The following is a 14,480-nucleotide window of genomic DNA, read 5'->3' as shown; positions in this document are numbered from 1 at the left end:
AGAATGTCTTAAACACTGAATCAATTTAATAGTGATTATGACAGTTTTCACAAGCATGCAGCACAACTGATAAATGTACAACAGCTTTCTCATATGTTCCTAGAAATACTGCAGCATGGAAAACGACTTCAGAGAATTCTGATTCAGTTGTTAAACAACCTAATCCATCACTGACATTGACAATGACATTGCAAATGAAAGATGGACTACTGTTTGTTTTACAAAGTTGCAACAACTTGAATATCAGGTCACTCAGTTCCACAGTGGAATAGCAATGTGAAATGTGGAATAGTGTGTTCCAGCCACTGCTCATTCCTCCTGGTTCTGGTTTAGGCATAATGTTTCTATTCCTTCACTGGTTGCCAAATTCTGTCAAAGCATTTCTAACAACCAGCAAATTTGTTATATAAATCAAAAATGTGTGCATCTTTGCTGAGCTGCAGCTGGAAAAGGCAATAATAGTAATGGATTGAGAGCAGAGTTGCATAAGCAAATGTTCTCAAGACAAAATATTTAAGTCTGTGACAAATGTTAGAGGCAATCATCATATCACAGCTCTGACATGATTTCTAAGCTACAGCTGCCTGTGAAAGAAATAACAGACAGAGAGAGGAGAGACAAATGAAAGAATATAGTGCTCAGGGTTAGCCTCGATGTCTCTCCCTTTCTCACTCTCTTTGCTCCTCTTCTCAATACTATACTTGGTTACCATGGAAACACACTTGCAGCGCTTGAGTCATGAGGCCAGTTAGCTGAGATATCACGTCTGGTAAACAATCCTGCAGTCCGAACTGAATATGCTGGGTACACGTCAGAGTTTGTCAAATTATGTAGACATCAGCTAAAGGTCACGAGTGCCAGAAAGGTGGGAGGACCACAGCAGCTGTGACAACTTTAAACTTTTCTCTAGTGCAAGTTTTGATGTCTTATATCACTGACATTTAAACAACAGATACGATTTGAGTCACTTTAATCCACTAGACTGGGAACATAAGTGAGCTGACACAGGTAACTAACTGCAGTTATGGCCTAAGATCTTTTTAGTCATACAGTCAGAAACAAGATACACAGAGAATCCTATGGTGGTTTTAAACATAATTCTCCATATTTATTAGTAAAATTGGTAGGATTTCATGGTATACTGTACTTCCTACAGTAACTCCACAGTGTTGCCTGCATACTTAGAGACTGTAAAGCAGTCTTTTGATGCCTGTAATTATCATTAAGTTAAAGTTTTATTTATAAAATAGGTCAACTGATCTTCAATGTCTATGAAGACATTCTGATGTAATATGTGAAACATTGCCCTGTATGTACAAAATCCGTGCAAATCCCACTTTTTACCAGAACTGACCATAATACCAATTAAATTGTCCTAATCAAGCTTGAGCCATTTGTCATAGCAACCACAATTTCAAGCAAAAGAAATACATGCATTTCGGTGTTTGAGATTATTATACTGAAGGTGAAAAAAAGATGACACAACATTTTTATGTGCTGCAGCAAAGAAAATTTTCCTCATTTAGCTCAGTCTTTAGTTTTAAAAATAAAGACTCTTAAATGTGAGACTGAAGCTAATGCTAACAGATTCTAAAGATAAGCGGAAAAGCAGAGAATACTGTAACTGGGTGTAAAGACAGTTCAAAAGTTTTATTACTTCAACCTGGTAATTATTGTTTGGCAGACCTTGGCTCAGGCCAGAAAAAAGAAGGAAAAAAAAAAAGACCTGCATAGATCGAGACAACGGCACTGAAGAAAGTAAGCTTAAAGTGGAGGAAACACATGAATAGATGGGGCTGACAAGGTGCACCAAAGCAGTTTCTAAGGAAAAGCATAAAAAATAAATCAAGCAGAAAAGTGTAGAGGGGAAAGCACCCAGCTGGAAAGACTTCTGGAATAGGGAAGCAACAGAAATTAGATTCATTAATGAAGCAGCCAACAGTCATAGCCCCAAAACCTTAAGTAGTGGCATGATGACAACCCTTCTCGTCTTTCACACTAATAGTTAGCCTCACAAAAAGGCGCCAAAATTAAAGTCCTTGGCAGAAACTTGAGAACAAAAGAGCAAGCTATTAATCATTTGACTGTCAGGAAAAGGGTCCGATGCGTCAGAGTGGCTCTTGTATGTGAGAGGGAAGTTGGGACAAATTATTTATGACTAGACAGCTGGAGGAGGCTATTATAGAATGCAAGCAGACAGGCCAGCATCTTTGGATCCCATTTGACCTGGCATTTTGTGGCCAGACAAAGTGATGCTTTTGAAATTTGTGCTATTTTTCAACCTTCATACGGGCTCTCCAATGACAGGGCCTCACGACATTAGCCCTTCTGTCTGTCCAACACACGACAGGGTATCTCAACAAGTTATGGCTAGAAAGATGTGATATTTGGTAACGATAGATTCCTCCTGGTTCTTGTGACCGAACTGATCTTCCATCTAGAACCAAAATTATTGCATAACAAACACTTGACACAAGCATCTCAATACCTTAGATCATATTTATTGCCCACATTCATGATTTGTTTCCCTTATTGTAAAGCATGTTTTCCAATCCAGTCCTCTATGCCTGTTTTTCACCCAGTTCAGCTTATGCATGCACCTCACCCTGTCAGCTTGAGGCCATTAAGTGGATCGGATGTGCAAAGGTAAAAATTTAACAAAAAACCTCTTAGCCAGGGCTAATGAAGGGTGAGTCAGGAAGCACAATCTCCTCCCTCGTTTCTCTCTCTCTCTCTCTTTCTCTCTCCCTTGCTGCCATTCTTGCCTTCTGTTCTTGTTTTTCTCTCGCAATCTACTAATTTCCCTAGATTGCATTCAGCCAATAAATGCAGTCTCGGGAAATTAGCAGATCAGAACTGAACAAATGCAGTCTAGACGGGATTATTAGAGCAGGATTTTCTCAGTTAGACCTTTGGAAGGCAGAGCTATGACTTGGCTGTGTGGATGATGGAAAAAAAAGAAGTGTTGTGGCTGCGGTGGTACCTTCCAGATGATGTGAAATAATAATGTGGCTCTGCAGTAAGTGAATGACTTTAAATGCAAGAAATTGTCATTAACTGTTAATGATATAGTGGCACAGCTGTAATTTTGCTCATGGTATACAATATACCCTATTGTGTGTGGAGGCATAGGCATTTCATCACACTTGACTACATATCCTCCCAGCAGCAACAGCACGAGCAGCAACAGATATCAGATTTGTTAAGTGTCATGCTAGGACAAGCCATTGTGCTATTGCTTAACACTACAGGCATGGATAATGAGAAAATATTAATGAGAGTCTCAATACCGCAGCAGTCTCTTGGAGCTAATAGACCTCCACTAACAGAGAAAAAAGACAGAGATGAAGAGAGAGCGAGTTAATGAGATGAAGTATACACGTGTGTTGGCATGTGTCTGAGTGTGCTCGCTTTTGTGAGTGAGAAAGACGAGGAGACAAAAAAAAAGTGAGAAATGAGGAGGGGAAGAGTGTTAATTGAGTATGATCACACCTCCAACATATTCCTACATGTGAAACAGGCAGAATCAACCTGCCCAAACATGCATGCAGAACATCACCGGGGCCTTCTCGTTCCCATGTGCACTGTCTTCCCTCAGCTAGCTTTGCAAACTGCCCAGCCCCCCCCCCTTCACATACATCACTGTGTTGTGCTCACACCAGTTGCTCATAGTCTTTTCCTCAGCATTTCTCACTATGAGTGCAAATGGTGATTTATAAAAGCGTAATCAGATTGTTTGTGTCAGTGCCAGTTTGACTGAATCTTTGTGTCTGAAAAATGTTTGGTCTTTGTAAGGTGAAAAGAATATGGAGTTACATGAGTCTGACTCTTGTAACTAGTGTATGTGTCTCTATCATGCTCCCATATACTGTATGCCTGAGTATGCACACTAATGATTCTAATTATGCAGACTTAATTAATTATTCAATATTAGATCAATACCATTCCCTACTTTAGTTTAACACCGCAAGTTAATGAGGGAAAGTGCTGCCACAGTGTGTATCCGCAGGTATTTACCCACTGCAGTTCAACTATATTACTCTACGCAGAGGTCTGTGCATCCTCCACCTCTCTCTCTCTCTCTCTCCCTCTCTCTCTCTCCCTCTCCCTCTCTCTCTTTCAGTCATCGTCTCCCGCCGTGCTGCTGAGCCTGCGACGTTAGCAGTGGATGGGAAAAAAAAAAAAAAAAAAAAAAATCTCCTTCTTTGCTTCAGCCAACAGACGCGTAATTTGGGAGGTGGAATAAGTGAAGGTACTGTATTAAAATGCACGTTTCCATCTTATTTATTTATTTATTTATTTTTAAATAATCTTATCCAGCGCTGGTATGATAAATAATATGCGATATGGAAGCAAGCGACGGCAGAGCGAGCATGCACCTGCACTACAGACTCCAACGCTCTGTTGGGTTGAGTCCTCTTGGTGCAACAGAAGCCCATATGGTTGATTTTACGAGGGCACGAAACCATATTTCTTTTTGGTTTTTCTGTTTGGGGATTGTATTAAGTGCGATTTTTAGTAGACGCGTGATACTGGATAATGATGTACGTGTATGGAATAAAATGTAATTGCTGGTATTAGTCTACATTTTTCGCTTTTTCTTACAGTTATTGCTGTATACCACAACGTGATTTTTGCAGCATGTTTTGGTTTTTAATGCTAAACAGATGTGATTAAAATCTGTGGCCATAGATTTAAAGTGTCACATAAAGCCAGGCTGGTATTTATGCTGCCGGGTTCTGCGGGGATAGGACGGACGGGCAGAGTACGCGCCATGGACAGATGTGCGAGAAGGGATTTAGTATCGAGGGAGGAATCACGCAGGGGATAAAACTGGCGATGCTTGTGAGTGTGTGTGTGTGTGTGTGTGTGTGTGTGTGTGTGTGTTTTCATGCTTGTGTTTTTGAGGGTGAATGGCCCAGCTTTCCAGCAGTGTTGACTACTCTGTCACACTTTACCTGCAATGAGGGCTTTGGTGTCAACTGCCTTCAGTTCTCCTATGCTCGATAGATAGATAGATAGATAGATAGATAGATAGATAGATAGATAGATAGATAGATCTCTCAGAGATAGATAGATAGATAGATAGATAGATAGAGAGAGAGAGAGAGAGGAGAGATTTCCTGCCAGCAATAGCAACAGTGTCCGACTACTGACCGATGGACCACACAGATTCCTTCGCCCACACATTTTGCACTGCCAGGCACGAGATAACACGTAGCAACTGTGAGCAATGTTTTAAAATTATCTGTCACTACGCTGGTTGGTTATATTAAGCGACAGAGTCTGTATGCAGTTGAAACCTTAGGTGTCTGTGAGCACGTATTTGTGTGTCCTGAAACGCAGAGCACCTTGGACGGAGTGCAGCTTTTCAGCACCGTGGACAGCGCATTGTGCTGACCAAGCGCAAAACAGGCTTTGATGGTCTGTAAGCTCCACATACTGGGGAGATTGAATGGTTTATAAGATGTGATAAGTGTATGCTTGAACATGATCTGCATGGATAATCTCAGTGTTGGCAAGGCTTCCTTGTTCACTGAGGTGATTAGAGAATAATAATCGGAAATATCTATAGAGGAATCTGAATTTCTGGATGGAGGTTCTTGGCTGGTATGCTGGCAGATGGAATATTTCTTAAGGTTTTTGTTAATAATTCTACTCTGAAAAGTTAGTGGATACATTCTATTAAAAATATTAACTGGAACTGATGCAAACTAACTGTTGAGTGTTTGCAAACCAGCACAAAAAAATCCAAATACATTTTATGGAATGCCACTTAAGTAATGCAAGTGCTGTCACATTATTTCTATGTCTTATGAATAGATTAATTTGAATTCAATACAGATGTCCAGAAACCTGCTAAAGGCAATCAATCTTGGTCTTAAACTAAAGGCATGAATGTCTGTAAGACAGCACTATTCCTTTAGTCACCGCCCGATCAATAATTAATAACTGCTCCATCAGGTTCTGCTCAAAATGACAGTCTGGTATATCAGTTTGATAAGTAGGTGGATTCTGTTCTATACAGTGTAGTACATTTGCTTTCATTACAGTCAATAAGGAGAACCTCTTCTCCCAGCGCCTTTACCTTCGGTGCCTAAGCCTGGCCCCATCAATCACTGGCCACGCCTACACGAGTTAAAGGGAAACACATGAGGAATACATGTCAAGCTACTATGCTCCACCTTAGCTTCTTCTCTTATTACACACCTTTGGTTTCCACACATTGTTTCATTCTTTCTCCACCTGCTGCATGCAGTTGTCCCATTCTGCTTATCTCCCTAAATCCATTTCCTCCTGATGTCGATGATCCCTGATGTTGCCCTTGGAGGAATGATGAGCAGTCTCCAATCAATTGCAATCACAGTTCAGCGGTGTACCGGGAAAAGCAGGGAGAGGAAATCAGTAGGGAAGGCAGGCTTGGGAGACCTGAATAATGACCACCCACATACGAAACCCACTGCCTCGTCACCATGTAATCTTCAGTTCATCAGAATACTATTGAACTATGTTTGCCATAATTCAGGGAATCCATAGCGCTGTCTATTGGGGCTGCTCTCAAGGTGTGATGGATGTTATAGGTGAGGAAACCTGAAGTGCAATTTTCTTCCTGCTTTCTTCCCTTGTGTGGAATCCAAGACATGCAAACGGATACAGTGGAGTTTGTGTTTGAAATAGGAAGAAAAAAAAAAAAACTGAACAACAATGCCAATGGAAGACTGAATTACTGCAGCAACATAAAAACAGAATTCAGCAAAGGAAAAACTGAAATTAAATATAGGGAAATACTGAAAAATATATGCATATGGTACAGTATATGCTGCCTCTCGTCCAATGACAGCTGGAGGCTCCAGCCCCCCTGCAACCTTTTATGGATTAGCGGTATAGATAATGGATGGATGGGTACAGTATATGAACTAAATACTCACTGTTTGTGGGTATACTGAATTTGAAAGTGTAGTCTGATGAATGGTAGAAATAAGATGGCATGGTAGTCATAACTGGGGTGAAAACATTGTTCTCACAGTCTCTCTCCACAGCTAGAGTCAACTGGAAATCTATTCATTCCCTGGGACAAGTGGGAGCCAGATGAGCATGAGCTTGAGTAGTTATTTAATAGTTAATAATGAAAGCCATTAGTGTCGTTATATTTGCTTGACCTTAGTGCACTGAGAGGCCAAGCCATTAATGACCTAATTTATTCACCTTGCACTTGGCTGCGGGTAAAATAGATAATGGTATTGATGTGGTGCATTGTATGTGCTGATATAATGCCACTGCAGAACATGCTGATCAGCTGGGTGAGATTTTGAAGATGGGTTGTAACTGATTAAATGTAAGCCAAAATACAGGGATATATACTCACTCTTGAACTTACTAATATATGATACATGCAACATACAGTAGTCATGCAATAATTACGCGTAGTGTGTGCTTCCGTTAGTTTGATGATTACTAATGGACTAGTAAAGCAGGTGGCTGGGAGGGTGACAGCCTGCTTGGCTGACTAGTTGACTGACTGATTCTGTCATTCACTATCTCTCTCTCTCTGAGTTTCTAAATCACATACTGGTAGCGCGCTAGCAGCAGCTGACTTTGTTGTGCTCTTGCCATATGTAGATGCAAATGACACCTTATATGCACAATCTGTGATCTAAACTGGAAAGAGATGTGTCACTCCACCCCCAAAATTCAAAGCGCAGGGTTGAAACCTCCTCTGACAGGCTGACAGCATGATTGACAAGCCATTAAAAACACAGACAACAAGTTACTAATGTCACTGTTGCTGTAAAATGTCTGATTACATAAACAGTGTTGAAAAACTGTGGTAAATGGCAGCATAACTTCAATCATAACAAGTTCAACACTAAAATTCAATTAAATTTACTTATACAAATACACATGAGATTTACTATATGGTCAAAAAATGTTCAATGTGGCGTTTAACAAACCCTATAATTGATTATTCAGTGATTTCAGGGCTGCTGTGCTGGGAAGAATTACACTGTGTGTTTATATTTTAAAAATCCTAAATTATATTCCTGGGAATGAGGACTGTCAGTTCTCTGGTCCTCAATTGGCAATCTCAGATCTTTAGACCTACCCACCAGCTCCACCTCCATTGGCCTCCTTTTCCCAGCCACGCCTCCAAATTGATCTTGGTTATCTATCAGGAAGGATTATACAAAGATCTTGAGAGGGATAACCCTTGGGAGACATTCACACTTGCTCACTCCTCCACATCACATCCTTGGCTGTAGCACACTGTGCTCTGTTTCAGCCTACCAGCTGTTGCTGTGCTCTGTGCAATCAATACGACAGTCGTGTTTCACAACAACCGTCACTCGTTCACTGCCAGGAACCTGTGGGAGGTCCCCTTGGGCAGGATACTGAGACACATGGCAGACAGCGATTTGCTGACAGGGCTTCAAAATTGCAGTGACAGGTTTGAGAATTTCAGATGCAGTTTCATTAGTAGTATTTTTGCGCGGTGGGAAAGTGTTGATAGGGGGAAACAACAGCTTTCCTTTCCATGGTAGGCTGAGATGTGAAGGGAGTTTAGAGAGTGAGGACAGACAAAGGCTAGGAAATGAGAAATGATGAATGAAATGATGATTTAAGAGGAGGAATCATACTAAAGAAAAAATATAGGGAAGAAGAAAGGCAATGAATAAGGAGAAAAGAAAAGTTAGTGAACCACAAATCGTCAGTGCTGCCTCAACCCCTGAAGTGACAGATACTGTAGTTGGCAGGTACAGGAATGTCTCATAGCTGTCAACCTGGCTGTAATATTTATAGGGTGATGGAAAATCTGTAGAAACTAGTGTAATTCAGCATTCTAAGCTTAATTTCCATCATAAAGTACCATGCAGTAGAATGACATGAAGTCCTTTTTGAATTTGCATTCATTTTGTTTGCATAGTAAACAACGTGGGGGTTAATAACCACCAGTGGGAATGATTGGAATCCAAATACCAGTGTTCAGTGACCCCACAGCAGTCTTTATGTTGAGGCTAATCATCCAATGATATTTTACTCCTTCTCTCACGTTAATAGATTCACAACTCAGTGCTTTATGACTGTAATTGGAGTGACAAAGTAGTGCAATGTGATATTGACATAATGTTTTTGACAGGGAAAAGCTGTTGAGCAGCAAGAGGAGGGTGCAGCGATGCGTGTCCGTTTGAGGGAAGGTGTTGCCTCTCTTGTGGTGACATACTGAAATGTATGTGAGTGCTTTTATGGGCTTCCACATCTCCCTTCAGTACAGAAGGACATGCATGTGTCTCTAGTGTATGCATAATTAGCCACTAGAATCCAACCCACACATTTACTAACACTCACACACACAATTCCTTGTAGACCTATCTTTGTGGGGACCCATCATTAACATATTGTGCTCCCCAACCTCTTCCCGTACCCCTAACCCTAAAACAACTTCCTTTGACAAATATACTGAAAAACATCACATAGTTTTGCACCTTGTTAGCGCTATACTCATTTTAAAACTCTGTCACAACTTCATAGTATCAAACCCATATTCTCAGAACTTCCAAGCAGTCCTCTCAAGGCATTCAGTCAGACACTTGAGGTCCATTTCTTAGAGTTCTTGAGTTATTTTTCTGGGTGTTGGACTTCAGAATTCACCAAGGATTGAACCCACAACCTGCAGACTTCAGAACAGCCCTCTAACACCCTGAGCCATTTGATCAGAGATTTTTTTTAGCTGTATTTCTTAGAGCATTTGAGTCCTTGGGTGTTGAACTTCAAAATTCAGTGACCCTACGTCCTCAAAACTTCCAAGGACTCCTTTTTTACACCCTGAGCTATTTGTAAAAAGATACTAGTAATATCTGTTTTTCTTTCTCATGAACATTTGGTCAGGACTGTTTGAACAGATTTCATAGGCCTGTTGTGTCTGTCTGTTAGAGCTCCTTCAAAATTCACTAGCTTATTTGAGGATTGACTCCTCAACGCTGACTTCTAGAGTGTTATGTCATGGAAAATAGTGAGGGTCAAATATTTTGCTGCAAAATGGAGGTGAAGGAGTGTGTGTATGTATAGTAATGTCTGTATTGGCCAAGCACAGTGTAGCACTACAATATAGATGGAACTTAGTGTTTCTGTGGAAGAAAGAGAAATTAATTCAACTAGTCTGATCTTCAATGAAACCAAGCGTTTGGATGCATTTTCGGATTTAATAATCTCCCGAGGAAGAAGAGGCTTGACGTGACTCATACAATATGCAGCTGTTACTGTTAGGGGTGCTATTTTCAGACTCCTACTGCAGTGAACTATGCACTAATAATGAGTGGATTTACTCATATTTTCAGTGCACTGTAATATGAAATTGTTTGACTAATAAGTCTTCATCAAAATAATCATCTGAGTGAAAATAAAAACAGACAAATAAAGCAAAGATAAATATCTGGGCATCTGCTGGTTGTTATTTGAACAAGTTAATGTAGCAGCAGCCATTTAAATATATTGCAATTAAATTTCCTGCGATAATGAGTACACAGATATATGTAATAGCAGCTTATTTCAATTGGAATCAAACATGACTTTGATTCATCAGATGTGTGTATATTATGAGCCATGCATGTCAAGCTCATTTTTCTTTGTATAAGGATGCATCTGTTTAGTTTGTGTTCAGTGTGTGTACTGTATGTGTGTTAAGTAAGGGCACCATCTGCCATCATCTTTGCTTTTGCCAACCCCCCACCCCTATTAACTCACACCCATGCTCACAGTCACAAAATACTTCAGTGTTTGAGTCTGATGTCTTATGAAGAAAAAAAAAAATCTTGCTGAGGATATGTAAGAGAGAAATGGAGAGTGATAGAGGCCGAACATGCTAGAGGAAGAGTGGGTGTGATGGAGAGAGTACTGTAATTGTTTAAGCGTGATGAATAAAAAGTACAAAGATTGAGCAAAAATGAAAGCTGAGGTATTTCTACTTGGATTTCAACCACTGGCATATTACGTTAGTGAATGCTTACATATTTGCCTGTACATCACACACATACACACACACACACACAAATATAGAAATACAATTACGTACACATACTTGAACACACGTACAAAGTGGATTTTGGAATAATGCCTTGTTTTTTTCTGAACTGCCCCAGATTCATTTGGCATCTGTGCTGCACACTCATCTCTCTCCTCCTCTCATTCCATCACTCTGCTTTTCCCTTACTCTCTCTCTCTCTGTCTCTCTCTCTCTCTCTCACACACACACACACACACACACTGACACTTTCCATCGCCCTCTTTCTTGTAGCCTGCCTCTCTTCTTGAGACTCTCCCTCTTTCCCTCTCTTCACCCATCTTTCCCTCTGTCTCTTTCCCTCTCTTAGTACAGACCGCTAAGATCTGGGTATAAATATTTTAGCTCTGTCACCCACTCTGCATCTGCAGTTTCACAGAGAGACAGTATCTCTATTCCCACTGTGTGTGTACTTGTGTCTGTATGTGTGTACGTCTAGGCACAGTTTAGTTGGATGAGTATGTGGTGGTATGTCCTACTGAAGCATCTGTCTGCATTCTAATTTGTGCTGTGGCTTGCAGAAACTGAGTTTTTCAATGTGTTGGCCTGCCAAATGTATCCAGAATTTTAAATTTACCGTTTTGTCTTGTGCAAAAAGAAGCAGGAAGGTTTTTTACAGAGAGAAAAACAGTGTCCACGTCACCCTACCCTTGGATTATTTTAACCAAAGCAGTACAATGTAAACTAAAAAAACTCAAAAAAGATTCAGGAAGACTGGTTTGAATAATAGATTGGTGAGTGTAAGGGCTCATGAAATGCTAAAACACTTCACAGTAGTTTATCACATTTACACTGTACTTATACTATATAATACTATCATTGTAGCAGGGAGACAGTGGAAATACAACATTCCTGTTACGAAGTATTCAGGGACGCATGCAGGGAACGCAAATAAGCCTTTGAGTCCTTTGCGTTAGCATAATTTCTGAGCCAACAAAACCCCATTCAAAGGATTGAAAGGCCTGTTTTTTTTAAACACATGGCTAAAGTCAGTCTGAACATGGCCTCAGACAAAAATACAAATTCATGATAAAGTTGCAAAGTCATGGCTGAAGTGCCGTTTATATCCAATAAGATTCAAAAGTGAAAAACTTGAAAACAGAAATGTGACAAACTGGACAGTGTTTTAGATCTTAAATCTTTTAACATAGCTACCATCCCACTCAGTTTACTACTCTGCATGTCTGTGATGCAAACAGACACCCACAGACAAACACACAGTTTACCACACACTGGTGCTAGTGTCTTGTCTGGTACTGATAAGAAATTAATCAATTTCTTTTTACATATTCATGAACCTCCCTACTTCCTAAACATGTAATTAATTGTTTTTATTTTAAAAGTCTGAGAAACCAGCATCATTGTTGGTCACTGTGATTGAACTAAGCAAAATGAATTACACAAGTGCTATGGTTGTATCAACAACAGATATAAAGAATATATTCTTCCAAAAACTTTTTTATCCCTTTGCTGAAACACCACATGCTCAGTTTGTCATGTGCTGAAAATAGATTACCTATGTGACACGTAAAATGTCATCATACTGTAAGACAGTATGCCATAATTCATTTCACTATGATGTTGTCTATCCTCTAAAATGTTTAGAACTTGTAACATCATTCACTAATTTAGAAAGCTTGTTTGGCTGCGATGCAAAAAAGACTTGTGTTTGGGTGAGAGATAGAAACAAAAAACAAAACAGAAGGTCCTGGAAGTCCCCCTGAGTTATGAAAGCTTTTTTTCCTGAGCTATTGTATCCTAAAATAGAGGGTTTTTCTTCTGTCTCATTCATCCACTCTGTCTGTCCTCTCAATTTAATATGAATTCTGCTTTGGTTACAGGCCACAGATGTCAATTGAAATTAATAAACTGAGAGTAAAAGGGAAAGAAGGGGAGGTGGGGTTCAGTGTGAGTAGAATGGGGAGGACAGGAGGAAAATGCACACACAGTTTTGCAGGCTGACTGAAAATGCAGGTCAGAACCATCGCTGGGATGGTGGGTACACAGACAGACAGGTGTTTGGAGGGCAGAATAATTCTAGTTTATTCCAGGGGATTAGAGATTAGAAATGCATCTCTCACCCTAACCTGGAGCCTGCAGACACACATCTGCACACTGAAGCAGCTTTTAGTATGCCTGCTGATTTCTTAACGCAAGGTGACTAAACATTGATAGTGTGTAGATGTGTGTACTTTCATTCATTTCTTTTTTAAAAAAAAAAGTAAAGTGTATGTTTTTTCCCTTTCAGATTCCTTCAGATGCTGTGCGATGCTTAGTCAGCTTCTCAGACTGAGAGTCTGGAGTCACAGAGGCTAAAATGTAGAAATAAGCTGTCGGCTTGAAGTAATCAATAGTCAAACAAATGCTGCCTCTCCCCTCGGTCAATAACAATATTGATTGCTGTACATCCTCTGTTAAAACAAGCCAAAGGAAGTTCATTTGTTCTTCTTTTTCATTTTCCAGTAGTTTTCAAAAACTTCTTTTACTGCAATTTCACTGGTGTGTGGTCACAACAGAGCTGAATCGTACAGACACACTGTAGGCCCCAAACACAAGCAGACATACACTGTACAATGTGCACAAAGTTAAGCCCAATGCACACCACACTGCACACATAAACACACATAGGTATGCACACACACACACACACACACACACACACACTGTCTACACTCCTCTTTGCACCCCTAGGGGTTCAGATGATTTTGCAAATTCTCACACTTAATCCACAAGCTGGGCGACAAAAGCTTAGGAGTGCGCGTGAGAATACGAGTGTGTGTGTGTGTGTGGCACTGTGCTGTGTTGTGGTTTATATATGAAAATGATTTTATTTGTAAGTAAAAGGTTGTGGTTATTTACTTATGCTGTAATGTCATTTTTACCAAACTGCTCACAAAAAATAAAAATAGTAACTGAAATGTGAAGGTGTTGTAGATCAGATCAGGGACTCTGAGTGTTTTTTTTCCTTCTTTCTCAGCCTTCTACAGTGTGTGAGTGATTCTTTTCGGGCTCTGAGTGTTCTTGGTTTTTGGTCCCAGAAACAATCCACAGCATATATTTGAGTTGATAAGGACAATGAGCACATATCTGTTGCCTGAAAAATTCCCCCATATTCTGCCTGCTAGTCTGTGTGTATATCTGAAATCCTTATAGGCTACAGTGTATCACAACTTTAATGACCCAGCCACTGATGTATCAGCAAATAGCCCACACTGGTTAGACCTGTATTAGCATATGAACTGAGAGCAAATCATTTAGGTTGCAAATTAAATCAGCAAAGCTGCAGGTGAAACTGTTATTTGAGATTTTTAAATATAAACTGATCTATTCAGACACAAAGAAACAGTGTGCATAAATAACTGACAAAAACAGATCGAGTTATTTTAAGAATATCACTTGGACACTGAGCCACAGTTTCCTTTGT

At 40.0% G+C, this 14,480-nt stretch overlaps 1 protein-coding gene across 1 annotated transcript in view; it reads left to right on the top strand.

Moving 5' to 3' along the window:
• The first annotated feature begins 4,140 nt into the window (after positions 1 to 4,140).
• The window catches only part of LOC108880681 (protein phosphatase 1 regulatory subunit 29), a 59,796-nt gene continuing 49,456 nt past the window's right edge, over positions 4,141 to 14,480 (top strand). The window contains exon 1 of the mRNA XM_018672313.2: positions 4,141 to 4,252. The gene's annotated coding sequence lies outside the window, so the exon portion shown is untranslated. The remainder of the gene's footprint in view (positions 4,253 to 14,480) is intronic.

This window comes from Lates calcarifer, linkage group LG11 (assembly GCF_001640805.2).
Source record: "Lates calcarifer isolate ASB-BC8 linkage group LG11, TLL_Latcal_v3, whole genome shotgun sequence".
Classification (NCBI taxonomy): Eukaryota; Metazoa; Chordata; class Actinopteri; family Centropomidae; genus Lates; species Lates calcarifer.
The sequence above is the reverse complement of the archived record's forward strand: the minus strand, read 5'-3'. Positions and strand labels throughout refer to the sequence as shown.